The sequence below is a fragment of the Megalobrama amblycephala genome, linkage group LG1, assembly GCF_018812025.1.
Source record: "Megalobrama amblycephala isolate DHTTF-2021 linkage group LG1, ASM1881202v1, whole genome shotgun sequence".
NCBI classification, from domain to species: domain Eukaryota; kingdom Metazoa; phylum Chordata; class Actinopteri; order Cypriniformes; family Xenocyprididae; genus Megalobrama; species Megalobrama amblycephala.
The window spans coordinates 21,246,540-21,261,286 of record NC_063044.1 but is presented as its reverse complement, the minus strand read 5'-3'; the positions used below and the strand labels follow the sequence as shown (position 1 = coordinate 21,261,286).

General features: G+C 39.6%; 1 protein-coding gene and 1 pseudogene across 2 annotated transcripts in view; both read left to right on the top strand.

Annotated features, from left to right (window-relative positions):
• LOC125244061 (stonustoxin subunit alpha-like) overlaps nucleotides 1-14,747 on the top strand; it is a 1,172,099-nt gene that overhangs the window by 750,017 nt on the left and 407,335 nt on the right. The window lies entirely within an intron of this gene.
• LOC125249163 overlaps nucleotides 1-14,747 on the top strand; it is a 49,432-nt pseudogene that overhangs the window by 13,865 nt on the left and 20,820 nt on the right.

The window sequence follows — 14,747 nt, the reverse complement described above, 5'->3', positions numbered from 1 at the left end:
ACCCTAGACGTCGTTCTAACAGCTGGCAGGGACGTCTCGGCGACTTATTGCAGATGAGCAAACGCTCTAAAATATACGTCTTCCAGACGAAAATGACGACATCGCACAGATGTCTGCACGACTGTGCTATCTGGGTAGTTAATACAACAGTATGCTGTAGCATTCATTAACAAAGTGATGTAAATAATATATAGCCTACAGTATACTCCAGTTTACAAAGTTATGTAGTTTACTGATGGAACTGTGACTTCACACAGCACTTACATACTGTTGTTCTCATGTTGATTTGATTGCTTCTACTATTCTCATTTGTAAGTCGCTTTGGAGAAAAGCGTCTGCTAAATGACTAAATGTAAGTATGGAGACTTACATTTGGAGAGTTCAATTGACATTACAAATTTTTACATGCTCATGGCCTCAGTTGTGCATAATGGTTGAGTTACCTCATTATCTATTTCTGCACGCTGTGCTTACACCTTTTCTATTGTGCGTGTCAAGAAGGTGTCAACACACACACACACTTATAGTGTACACATTAGTCTAGCCATTACGCACAAATGAGGTCTAACACAGTGTGACTGAGTGTGTGTCTACAATCCATGGCGCACACGGTCAAACTGCCATGGTACCTTGCCAGCAGGTGAGACAAAATATTTTCTGAATGCGTCTCTAATATGGAGAGCCTCGTCAGATGCGCGGTTGCCCCTTGGCCTCTGGAACTCCTGTAGAGACGTCAAAGTTGTCACCCTTGTTGCCTACTTCATGGCGCAGGTAGTTGCATAAGATGCCAGTTGCCTTGACGATGCTCTCTGCCAGGTCAGGGTTCACCTCAATTGGCCTTTTGTAAACCCTGAATCTTTAGGTCAGAATGCCAGATGCGCAGATATGGGTTCATGGGAAAGGCCTCGTCTGCCACGATAATGTGTTTGACCTTCCCCACTTCAGGTGCAGACGGGAGCTTCAGTGGGGGTGGAACATTCAGTGTGTGTTCTGTTGCAGCTTACAGCTCATTCAAGTGCCACCAGTGTGTTTTTGGAGTATTTCATCTGTACTGAAAGGGGGGGTATCACGCACAGTTTCTGCCAATCTCATGTTAATCTTGAGTACCTATAGAGTAGTAGTGCATCCTTCATATCTCCAAAAAGTCTTTAGTTTAATCATATTTACAAAAGATACATACGCTGTACTGAGCATTTCCGAAAACAGCCGAGTGCTGGAGGCATGTCATGTAAGCGGAGCTAAAGAGTCACGAGCACATGCAGCTTTTGCGTAGAGATCGTCTACAAGCTATAAATGGTCAGTTAAACACCTGTATTTAAACACACACAATACTCCATTGCATTATCCATGGATAACTTTTGAATCACTATATTGAATATAGCGTATGAATGATGAATAATGAATTTATTAATTCACTACGCTCGTGTTGTTTACATTATATGCACTCAGGTGCCTATTGCCAACAAAACAGACATTTGAAGCAGTTTTACTCTCCACCTGCAGTTCCAACTCATGACCGGGATCATTAACGCTTTCAGTTTCAAACGATCTGTAAATCCAGCGTAGAACTGGGCCTTGTTTATGAAACCATACGCGCCAATCCTGAGGGCTCGAGCAGTCACTGAAAAATGCCAGATATTCTCCATTCATTTCAACCAATAAAAAGTGATTGCACCTATCAGTTTCTATGGCTATTTTAATAACAAATATCGACAGCGCATCAATGTATTGCGCAAGAACAAAACACTCAGCTCCACTTAACACTGGGTTCTTTGGGAAACAAGGTTCTTTGGGAATCTTTCCCTCACAACCAAAAACACACTTCTTTGGTGACATTGTTGATTTTGTGCAGTCCTGTGACCTGTGCAGCGCTGCCGACAACTTCCGAAACCCGAATGTGCATTGATAGGTGTGCTATTGCTCTCTCGCTCTGGTCCACATTTGCGCACCCTTCCCGGAGAAATGCCCATTCAAGGAAATCCGACCTCTGACGATTTGGAAGAGAATGTTTGGAACAGAAATATTCCATCATATGTCCAACTCATGTTTTGAAACTTTGGCCAATGTTAGCATGAGAATTCAGCTCTTTAACAGTGTAAATAAGCCAGAATACATTAAATAGCATTCATTGAATTAAATTGATGTAGACACATTGTAAATGCTGTGTAAATATATTAATGCCACTTCACTCTGTTACCTCTGTATTGCAAAGATGGATTCTGTTGATAATGATTTCATTTCATTGGTAACAGCCATAGTGTATAGGCTGCTAGGCTTGAATAATTTTTATTTTTTCAGGTCTTAAAAAGATCTTAAATGTCTTAAATTTGACTTAAAGGTGCTACAGAGGATGTTTTGTTTTATAAATTTTTTGCAATATTACTTGAAACTGTCTTTACTAACTGATAAAAGACTATTTATTAGGTGCACTGAAAGGAAAAATATTAATATTCATCATCTGTGCACGAGGTAGGGCCTTAAAAACATCAGCCAAACGTTTACGCGATCATCATATAAACGACTGGCCCTCTGGCTTGTCAATTAGTGATAGGAAGTTCGGATCATTTTGCTGAACGAGACTCAAAAGTCCGAGTCGGTAAAATGAACAAATCTTTTTTCGAGTCCTTTCGTTCATTTTAGCAAAATGTAATTAAAATGTAACGTGTTACTTCCCCAACACATCTATCACTATAAGGAGAATAATCCTGGAATGTTTTCATCAAAAACCTTAATTTCTATTCGACTGAAGAAAGAAAGACATGAACATCTTGGATGACATGGGGGTGAGTAAATTATTAGGAAAAGTTTATTTAAAAGTGGACTAATCCTTTAACAACAAAGACTTTTCTTGGTATTGATTTAATAACAAATATGTGAAAGATTACATTTTTAATTCGACTGAACCTTTTAGCAATACTTTAGTATTGAATGAATTGCATTTAATTTTGATGCATCTTTTACTTAAACTGATTCTTGAAGGATAACTTTACACATTTTATACCCATGTTTAGGATCAAATGAACTTGTCCACATTTTTATATTGGTGAAACACACCGAGATGAAATGTGTGAAAATGCAGCGTCTGAACGGGACTTTTATTTTGGAGTGACAACATGACGTCATAAGACTGAGTCGAGGTCTTGCATCTGTTGTGAGTACTGAATAAAGGTTTGTTTTAAGAATTTATGCTGTTTAAATCGATGAAGACAGTTCAATGATTTATAGTTTTTTTTTTACAAGCTTTGTGAAATATTCGTTTATTTACAATTTAATGTTGATTTATTTATCTAACTGTAGTGAAGGATATTTGTGTGAGTAAAGCTCATATCCACTGATGAGAAACAGTAAACCTGCGTCTCATTTCTCTCTCTACATAAATCATGAATCAGTTTATCATGAACACGAGTTCAGTCTCTGGCGAGTCATGATGGAGAAACTGAACTTTTCAACTCCGAGTCAGTTGAATCAAATACTTTGAGAAATGATTCAGTGAATCACGACACACTCCAACAGTGAACATGAACGAGAACAACAAACACTAACAAACTAACTAATCATGTTTTCATCAGTTATAGATGCCTAAATATTACGTTTATTAATTTGTAGCGTTAGTTTTGAGTGTTTTTTTTTTTTTTTGAACAGGTCCATTTAAGACCATTAACTCTGTTAATTATGCCCTTCTTAAAGATGGAGTTTATTAAAGAGGAAACTGAAGAAAATACGATTAAAGAGGAGAGTGAAGACATGAAGATTGAAGAAACATTCAGTGTGAAACATGAAGATACTGAGGAACAAACAGGTTGGTTTTATTCTCACAGATGAACTCGGTCATTTGATCATTATTAAAATGTCCAGCTCTACAGAAATAGAGAATATTTTGAGCAACATTAAACCCAATATCTTCTTCTGAATAGAGAACAATGAAAGTATTTTTTTCTGTTCATGCTGAAAAAGTGCTGTACTAATATTTAACATACTGAACATAAAAAAAAGTTACTGAACATTAAATCAAGCAATAAAAAAGTCCTGATTGAAACATTTTACATCAGTAATCATTTCATGTGTGTCATATGGAGGAAAGTCAGTAGGGGAAGTGTGTAAAACATTATGAAGTAGAAGTGAGTAAACTGATCACATTTGATGAAACCAGTGAAAAATATTCACCTGGTCATTCGTGGTACAGGTGTAGATTAAAAATTAATAAAAATGAGGCTAGTGGTGAAATGGTGTGAAAATTACATATCGTGATTATTGTGACAAAATTATCACGGTTATCATTTACATGTTTTTGTTAAAGTTCAGATACAAACTGAAATAAGTTCAAAAACAATGTTCAGTCAAAATTCGAATCCAAAGTTTTTGACGTCCACACTGTGTATCGCAGCTGTTTAGATCCGATTTGTGTGTTCATGCCACTCTTTCATTTTCTGGAACATCTGCATTGGTTTCATTGCATTGCATTGGTAGGCATAAGCCAAAAAAGCAACAAGAAGGGTTTGCAGTACAGATGTTGTCTTATTTACATCATGACATTGTGCAGCTGCATTGGACTCCTGCATCTTCTGCGGCAGCGGCAGTAGGTACGGACGGCTTTATTCTGTGCTGTCGTCTTCACTGGTCTCAAAACATTGTCTCGGTTATATTGTCATGTTCTGCTTGTCCGGCACAACCTTGTTTCTGCAGCGACTTTAATCATGTTTCCTATAACAACGCCTGATGTGTGAATTTTTTAAACACATTCAAAGCGTCTTTGCCAGGTGCAAGATAAAAAAAAAATAATCGAATAATACAAAAAAGATCTGCTCACTGTTCTTCCTTTTTTATTTAGAAAAGGTTAAAAGTGGCAACATGCATATTCAAGCCTTTACAGTATTTTCTGGAACATAAGTTGCATCTGACTGCAAGTCAGCTCCATATACATTAAGCAATCATGAACTTAGAGAGTTACATTTAAAGTAGCTAGACAGATTCTGCCAGTATTGAGCACTCGTTCAATGTAAATAGTGATAGACATCCGAGTTGATAAGATGGAGGGAAGCAAGCAAGGCGAGGGCTTAAAAATCTTTACTTGAACGCAGCCCTGGAGGACCTCAACAGGACACTTTGTAGATTTATTTAAAATATTCATTTCCGATCATGAGTCTCTAATAATGAGCTGATGAGTTGAACCTAGAGCAGGAATGCCCAATCCTGTTACTGGAGATCTGCATACATGCAGAGTTCAGATCCAACCCTGATCGAACACACCTGCCTGTAATTATCAAGTGCCCCCAAAGTGTCATTTATGCCGTCATTACCCAAGTGTTGATAGCCTGCGAGCTACTATACTATTATCGATCTTTATTTAATTTATACAGTGAAGATTACATGGAATGTTTTGCATTTTATTAGCTTCTTTATTAAATTTATGTACCTTGAAACTGGAAACATGAAAAACCTTTATTTGTGCTGTTTGATTATGTTATTTTCTTTCATTTTATTTGACGCACCGAAACTATGAGCTTAAAACCGCAGAGTTTTTTTCCATCCGAAACTCTAATGTGCACACAGGCGTTCGTTCATTGAAGTTTAACAGAGCCTGTTGTCAGAAAATTCACACTTGCAGCTCTTTCTGTAATTTATTATTGACTGAAAAATATTACAGAAGTATGAAAACAGCAATTTGACGTAAAATATTCGTTAATCATCTATAGCAGGGGCGTTTCCTCCGAGTAGGCAAAGGAGGCAGAGCCTCCTCAAAAAAAATAGGATGAGAAAATAATCCATATTACATATAAAACAACACAAATATTACAAATTATGACATTAAAGGTCCCGTTTTTCGTGTTTTTTTGAAGCTTTGATTGTGTTTATAGTGTGCAATATAACATGTGTTCATGTTTTGCGTGTAAAAAAAACAGTATTTTTCACATAATTTACTTATCTGTATACCGCTGTTTCCACTGTCATAAAAACGGGCTGATGACTTCCTTGTTCTATGAAGTCCCTCCTTCAGAAATACGTAACGAGTTCTGATTGTGCCAGCGGTTCCTGTGTTGTGATTCGACAGCAGCTCTGAGCGCATCTTGCCCGGAAAGGTCACGCCTCTTACCATAACGTGGAGATGCACGCGCTCAGTGTTATTGTAAACATGTCTTTAATTTTACCCTATCAATTTGAGCCGGAATCAGACCCGGTGATTGGACTGCGGGATGAAAATAACAGCGTTTCGACGACATGGCGACAAACACACTCTACAAACGCAACTCTTGTGTATTCCTGTGGGCGGAGGTTAGTCAAAAAACTGTTTTAGTGACGTCATTAAAGAAGGAAGTAGAGGGATGTAGTCCAAACTGGCCGTTCGATGTAGGCGACTTCTGTTCAATAAAATATCTCGCTTGGCATTGAACTTTGAGCTTTAAAATTTTACAGATTTTATTTATACTCTAACAACAACATTACACACTAACTAAAGTTTGAAACATGGGATCACGAAGAACGGGACCTTTAATAAGAGCGCGTATTTCTTAAGGAACACTGCCCGACAGCGACACCCGCAGGTGAAGTTACACAGAGGAGTCATGCTTTACAGTCTATGGAGTCCTGCCTCCCTTTCCTCTCATAGGAAACAATATAAAATCATCAGACCCCCGGCGTGCGGTGGGTTTTGTGGGGGGTAATTGAGAATGAATGGGGGAAAGTCACGTGAGAGGAGGCAATGTCTCCATCGCGCTATGATTGGATGTAATTGGTTATGATTGGATATGATTGGCTTGTGCGATAAATCCCGCCTCTTGTTGACGTGCCTCAGTGGGAAGACTAATTGAAAAGTAAGTAAACAGATCACAGTTAGATATCACTGCTTTATGTCACGTCAAAATCAAACTTGAAATGGACTGAAAACATGATGACTGTGTTTGTTTGTTTTTTTAGTGCAATCAGTTTGGTGAAATTAAAAATACAATTTGTGTCTGTGACAGACGGTGTTAATGGAGCATGACTGATGATCCAAAATATCCTAGGTTGACAATTAAAAAGAAAAACTGCAATACACAAATAAAATATATTGTTTAATAAATTATTATTGCCTTTAGTTATTATTTTGGAATGAATGTAGAAATGCTTAAAACACTAATTTGATGAGACTGAATTAGTTCTGATAAATAGAACATGTATTTTGTTTCTTTTTTTCTTTTTTGATGTACTATAAAGTAATGTTCATTTAACAAGGAAGATGTGTCAACTTTTAGAGTAATGCAAAAAAAAAAAAATTTGCCTCCTCATTTCAAAACACCACTGCACGCCACTGATCTCTAGGTAGCTTATTCATCCAAATGCAATCACAACAGTAACATAACAATAACAGTAACATAACAATCTCAACGACCACGTCATCTGTGAGCGTGAGATTCTAACAAACTTTATTAAAACTAATAAATATATGAAATATTGTACACTTGTTAATGTGTTTATTTTTGTTTGCAGTTTTTTTAATAGTATTTAATGATTATGAACACATATTAAGCATGACAAACCATACAATAGATGATACTACAAAGCTGGCAGGTATGGTATGTATGATTACAAAATAAAGTCATTAAGATTGTTATTAATATTATTTTATGAAGTAACATGTAGGATAAGTGTTGAGTGGTTTCTGTGACAGATGCACAGATATGTCAGTGTCCGAATTCACTCACTTTATTTCGTTAACTCTTTGCAGATATAGTGTGCTCAAATGACATACAGGGGGTACGGAAAGTATTCAGACCCCCTTAAATTTTTCACTCTTTGTTATATTGCAGCTATTTGCTAAAATCATTTAAGTTCATTTTTTTCCTCATTAATGTACACACAGACCCCAATTGAAAAAAACACAGAATTATTGAATTTTTAATAATGAAAAACTGAAATGTGTGAAGCATTCAGACCCTTTTTAATTTAGAAACATTCACAGCTTAAATATACGACCATGTTGAATTTCAGCCCATTGCAAAAATGCAAGTCTTAAAAATACACGGAAAACATTTTTAGGACTGTCAGAATGCTCAATTCCAAGTCAATGGTGGGCCATTCAAGCATCACGGAGTGTCATAAGCCATGCTAGAAAATCTCAGGGTCAATGGCAGGGAAAGAGTTAACCTTCACCCAGTTTTCCTCAGTGATATAGATTTTTGATAGTTAATCCCTTTTGGCCGCATTTTTTCCCTCCATTAAAATGTCCTGTCCCTGCATAAAACAGAAATTAAGGGTGCATTCATACTAGGCGATCCGAACTGTGCCGAGCACTTTTGAACCCCCTAAATTAAGGCCTGTGCACACCGGACGAATATCGCACCTTTTTCGAGGCGTTTTTTGTGTTCATACAAGCCAGCTCCGGGGGCGGGGGAGCACAAGATTTAAAGGGGCTCACCTGATGATGTGCAGAGTGAACGTGCAAATTCACTCCCTGACAGTAAAAAAATGTGGCGCTATTTTGGTGAAACTTAACGGTTCAGTGCATCTTTTAATAAACATATGTATGACCTATTAATAAAGTTAAAGAAGATAAAAATGCAGATATAAAATGGCATATACATGACATGAGAGATGGTAGTCAGAAATGGTAGTCCAAATAAGTCACAATGACAGTAGTGCAGGTGAACGGTAGTGCAAATAAACATATTTATGAAATAGACATTCTCAACTATATTTCTTCAATGTAAAAGATAAAACAAAACAAACAGCACCCATCGCATGTGTCTCAATCAGCTCCCTTGTTCAGTAGTCAGGGCACTGATCAGGGAGTCGGCCACATTCATTTAGACGGTATACTGATACACGACCTAGGAAGCTAAGGAGCTGTTTTAGACCCAGGGAATGGTTTGTAGGGGTCTTCTTCATCTACTTACTTTCTCTTTGTCGTCTTGGTATCAATGTGAGCTCAGCAAGACCGTTTCGTGCTTGAGAGCCACCAAATCGTGTTTTACTGTAATTTCAGCATCTCCAGGCACATGAACAAAAGCACCACTCTCATTGGTTTCCAGTTTAACGTGACGTGTCACCCCCCCCCCCCCCCCCCAAAAAAAACCCCGAGGTCATTTTTTAAAAAATGTTGCTTTTACGCCTGCCGTTTTTCGTGTCGGTGTGCACACTCACATTGGCGCCCTTTGTTTAGTCACAAGGAAATAAGTTGGTGAAGTTGGCGATAATCGCACGCACGACATTCGTCCCGGTGTGTACAGGCCTTAAGTCTGGTTCATTTTACTAGTGTAATTGCTCCGTACCATGCCCTGGCCCGCGTGAAGAGGCACGGTTGGATTATGCTTGGGTGCGGTACGGATGTACTGAGATCAGTAACCACACCGGAGTACAGAGGAGCTTTTGAGTGAATTAATTTCAGTACATTTAGGTCTATAATGGATCCAGTTCTATCCCAATAGATGAACATTAGTTTGCGGTTAAAGCTGCAAATTCAGTGTCAGCTCTCTTCTAACAAGATGGTGATTCTTGAACCAAATGTGATAAATAAAGGAGACATATAAAATGTGCAGCGGTGAGTCCCTTTGGACCAGGTTTGAAAACCACTGGTGTATTGAGTATAAGATCTATAGACAGGATGAGCAACTCTGGTCCTGGAGGGACACTATTCTGCAGAGTTTAGCTCCATCTCCTGATCAAACACACCAGCAAAATTGTCTTCAGTCTTCAGGACTGCTTGAAAATTACAGATAGGTAGGTTGATTTGGGATGAAACTCTGCAAAACAGTGGTCCTCCAGGACCAAAGTTGCCCATCCCTGATACATAGGATAGGATAGGGTATAGATCATACATGTTGTTGGTTTTGATGTATTAAATGTCTAAATTGTTTTATGTCTGTTTTTGCCCTAGACCTAATGACACTGAAAGAGGTGAGTCATGAACTTAATGAAATGGAAGAAGAGAAAAAACATTATGATAAACACGATTTCATGACTGGGAAAAGATTGACACAGGCTAAAAAGACCTCCTTACAAAAAAGAGCTCAAAAGACTGGAAATAAAAGTTATTTCATTTGCCAACAGTGTGGAAAGAGTTTTGATCAACACAGAAACCTTCAGGTTCACTTGAAAGATCATGCTAGAGAGAGCCCATCACTTGCCAACAGTGTGGAAAGAGTTTCACACTTAAAGAAAACCTTCTAGTCCACTTGAGAATTCATACTGGAGAAAAGCCTTTCACATGCCAACAGTGTGGAAAGAGTTTCGCTGTGAAAGTAAACCTTCAAGTACACATGAGAATTCACACTGGAGAGAAACCTTTCACCTGCCAGCAATGTGGAAAGAGTTTCACTGTAAAAGGAAACCTTATAGCCCACATGAGAATTCACACTGGAGAAAAGCCTTTCACCTGCCAGCAATGTGGAAAGAGTTTCTCACATAAAAGAAGCCTTCTAGTCCACATGAGAATTCACACTGGAGAAAAGCCTTACACCTGCCAACAATGTGGACAAGAGTTTCAGTCACATAAGGGTAAGCATTAAAGTCCCACATGAGAATTCACACTGGAGACAAGCCTTTCACCTGCCAACAATGTGGACAGAGTTTCAGTCAAAAGGGAAACCTTAATGAACACATGAAGAATTCACACGGGAGAGAAACCTTTCACCTGCCAGCAATGTGGAGAGAGTTTCAGATTTAAAGGTAACCTTAAGGGACACATGAGAACTCACACTGGAGAAAAGCCTTACACCTGCCAACAGTGTGGAAAGAGTTTCAGTCAAAAAGGAAAACTTGAAATCCACATGAGAATTCACACTGGAGAAAAGCCTTACACCTGCCAACGGTGTGGAAAGAGTTTCAGTCAAAAAGGAAAACTTGAAATCCACATGAGAATTCACACTGGAGAAAAGCCTTACACCTGCCAACGGTGTGGAAAGAGTTTCAGTCAAAAAGAAACATTTGAAATCCACATGAGAATTCACACTGGAGAGAAAAGCCTTACACCTGCCAACAGTGTGGACAGAGTTTCACTGTAAAAGGAAATCTTACAGCCCACATGAGAATTCATACTGGAGAGAAGCCTTTTACATGTGGTCAGTGTGGAAAGAGTTTCAGATTTAAAGGTGACCTTAAGGGTCACATGAAGATTCACTCGAAAATGACTCTCTTACAAGTTTCAAGTCACCAATTCTAATACAACTTAAGTAAAGGTCTTAGTGTATCTGATTTTAATAAGTACTTAAAGGGTCATGAAACCCCAGAACACATTTTTTTGAGCTGTGAACAGATATACATAGGCTGCACATCATTGAAAACACTAAAGGTACTCATTAATTTTATTTAACACTCTGAGGTATCGCCGGCGATATCACCGCGGTTTTTTTCTTACCACTGTGAAAGAGACTCAAAATAATGTCAATGTTCTACATACAATTAAGAGTTATACACCATTTTAATCTGTTGAATATCTTCTTTTATTTGTGTACACAGAGTAAAAACAAAATGCTTTGTGCTTTTTGTAAAATAAAGAAAACTAACATGATGCGTGATCTCTCGTCTCCCTCTGAACGAAGTCCAATCTGATAGTTCTCAGAAAATTAACTGTAACTTAGTGAATACTAATCACAAAAAAATAGACTTATGTCTAAATAAACGTTGAAATTTCAGGTGTAAATCATGTAAGGGTGACCATATTTTGATTACCAAAAACCAGGACACTCTGCCCGGCAATACTCAAATGATACCTCAAAGTTTACTCAAAGATGCCTTATAATTTCAGTACATTTAAAAATGCCTCCTCTGTATGGATATAAAATTGTTATATTACAAAACACTATAACCAAATACACAAATTCAGATAGGCTTCTCAGAGGTTTCTCAACATATTGTATCATGACAAGTTAATGTCTCTTCTGTATTAGAAAAATAATAATAAATAACTAAAAAATACCTCTGCTATATTAGCGATACAAATTTAACAAAAATAGCTCTCACAAACTTACAAAAACTAACTAACAAAAAGTGTCTATATCTTTGGTTTTCTTCATCCACGTTTTCCTCTTCATCCTGTTTTTCTTTCTCATCCTTCTTGCTTGCCCTTCTATATTTTGCTGTAGAGCTGATCTTTCCCTGCATTTTTTTGTTTCTTATCAAAGAGGCATGAAAGTTATAAAGAAATGTATATAGGCCTATCACCTGTTACATCACAAGGTACAAAGGAAGAGCACGGGCTGAACTCATTGTAGACGACAGCTGAAGGTTGCTCTGCTGTTACACAAAGTATCTGTTATTCAGTTACAATCGACTGCACAAATCGTGCATACTAATGAAAACATAAACCGAAAATCTCGTAACACTGGTCAATTTAATGGCCCAATGAAAAATAATGAAAACCAGGACATTTTCATCACTTTATAAAAAACAACCGGGACAGCCAGGATAGAACATGAAAACAGGACATGTCCTGGGGAAAAAAGGACATTTGGTTACCCTCTAGGTAGTGCGAGAATCCGGCCAAGTACCCGATTCCTCATTACGTACCGGGTCCTCGGGCGTGGGTTTTTGGGCGCTGCGCGTTGACCGGTCCGAATTTTTCGGGGGCCAGCCGACGCGCTCCCCCGACCCTCCCGGGCCCCCCGACACGCCCTGAGCCGTTTCGGTCAGCCTGACCCCGCCAGGGGTCAAACGGAAGCGGCCCCAAGTCCGAGGCCTTTATGAGCCAGTACCGGCCGCATCCAGAGGGTGGCAGACTCAACGTCCCAGTTCCTGGCTACTCGAATGAGCTTTCTCTGCCATTCGTATAATGGTGGACCGGTCACTTTCTCGCTTCCCTCCGTTCCCCGAACCCACTATTTGCCCGATTACCCACTATAGTGGGCAAATGACCAGGTGACCACCGCTGACCGCTCCTAAGCCACGCCCCCCGTCCCACGAACCCATTATTTGCCCAATTACCCCCTATAGTGGGCAAATGATCAGGTGACCACCCATGACCGCTCCTAAGCCACGCCCCCATCCCAAAAACCCATTATTTGCCCGATTACCCACTATAGTCGGAAAATGACCTGTTGCCCCATGTTGAACCCTGCGGAACGCTATATTTGCCCGCTGTCATGATTGTTCACTAACCAGTTAGACCATTCTCATTCATCAAGTTGAACCGTCGTTCCAAACCTGATAAAAACTATTTTACGGCACTTGGCAGGCCCCTCCACCCTCCGAGTCCGTAGCACCAAGTTTCGTCGCAAAATTCCACCGCCCGCGAACCCACTATTTCATTTCAATGGAATAAATATAAAGTGGGATATCCGTATCTCGGCTCAGGAAGGGTCTAGCGCCACCTAACTTGCGCTCCTGTCTACGACTCAGCGCCCCCTATCAGAATCCCGAGTTTCGAGAAGATCCGGGAAAATCAAAAATTTCTGTTAGGTTTTTTCGGTCGAAATTTTTTTTTATTTTTATTTTATTTAATTTTTTTATTTATATTTTTGTTTATTAAATTATTATTTTTAATAAAAAATAAACAAACTCCGGCCGTACAGCCGGCCCAGAGGGACCCTACCCCAGGCACAGTCCCCACCTCCTGGGACCTTCCCTTTTCGAGATATGGCCACTTCCTGTCCAGCTTTGACCGGCTCTAGCTCCCGAATCCGGGGGCCCCCTGCCTTGGGGGTGGTCTTGTTCGACGGGGCACATCAAGCCCTTTCCAGCAACACCCTCCCCGAGGTATAAGGCAAAAACGCCCAGACTTTGACCGCCCGTAACTCCAGGACCCCGGGGCCCAGAATAAAGTTTTATGGATTAAACCCCTGTAACTGTACTAAGCACACTCTGTCGGATACATCCCACTAAGTTTCAAGTCGTCTGGGACCTTCTGGTATGAACGGGAGCCGGGAATACAAAGACATCCCATTTCCCCGATTACATAGTGGCCGCCAAATAATGGGTTCCCGGAAAAAGTGCTTATAGATGCTTTTTTACATTCTATATAAATTTTTATGGATGAAACCACATGTACCATGCTTGGCGCACTCATTCGGATGCATTCCACTGACTTTCAAGTTTGTTTTGCAGCCAAAAAAAGACAAGAACACAATTAAAAGAACCTTTTTTTAATTTAAAAAACAAGTGTAACACAATACAAAAACACAATATAGAAAAAAAAAAATTAAAAACACTACCAACTAAAATAAAAATCAACATCAACTGTCGACAACTCATTGTGTTGGGCCGGTGGAAAACGTTCATCTGAAACACAAACCATTTAACAATTTAAGTTCACTTATTGAGTAACTTCAGCACTATTAGGATTATGATGATGATCAACCGATTCCTACTTCATATCTCCATCAGGCTCCGTTCGTGCTCCACGGTGTTCGGTGAGGCCGGCACCTGAGGAGGGGCCTCGGGCTGGGAGAAGTCGGGGACCAGGGGCATGGCGGGGTTGGTATCTCTCAATATTTTGAGCTTCCCTGCGGTCACCGACCTCTCCAGTGACCTCACCGTCTCTGAGCGCGATGACTCCTTAAACATTATAAAAACAACATTTCAGTATTCTTTAAAACAGACAGCTATTTCATACATTAATGTAAAAGTTTTAGTTTAAGACTGACTTACCGACATGCCCCTGTGGCCTTTCTCCAGGTGACTCTCGGGGTATTTCACCAGCTTGCCGCAGAGTGGGCAAACCAGGTTGGCCAGCCTCACTCTGTGGCAGCCAAGCTGGGCGAAGAGTCCTCTTTGCTGTTCGTTGGCCACTTCGTGGACCGTCCTCAGATGCTTGCTTATGTTGACGATCCACGCGGGGC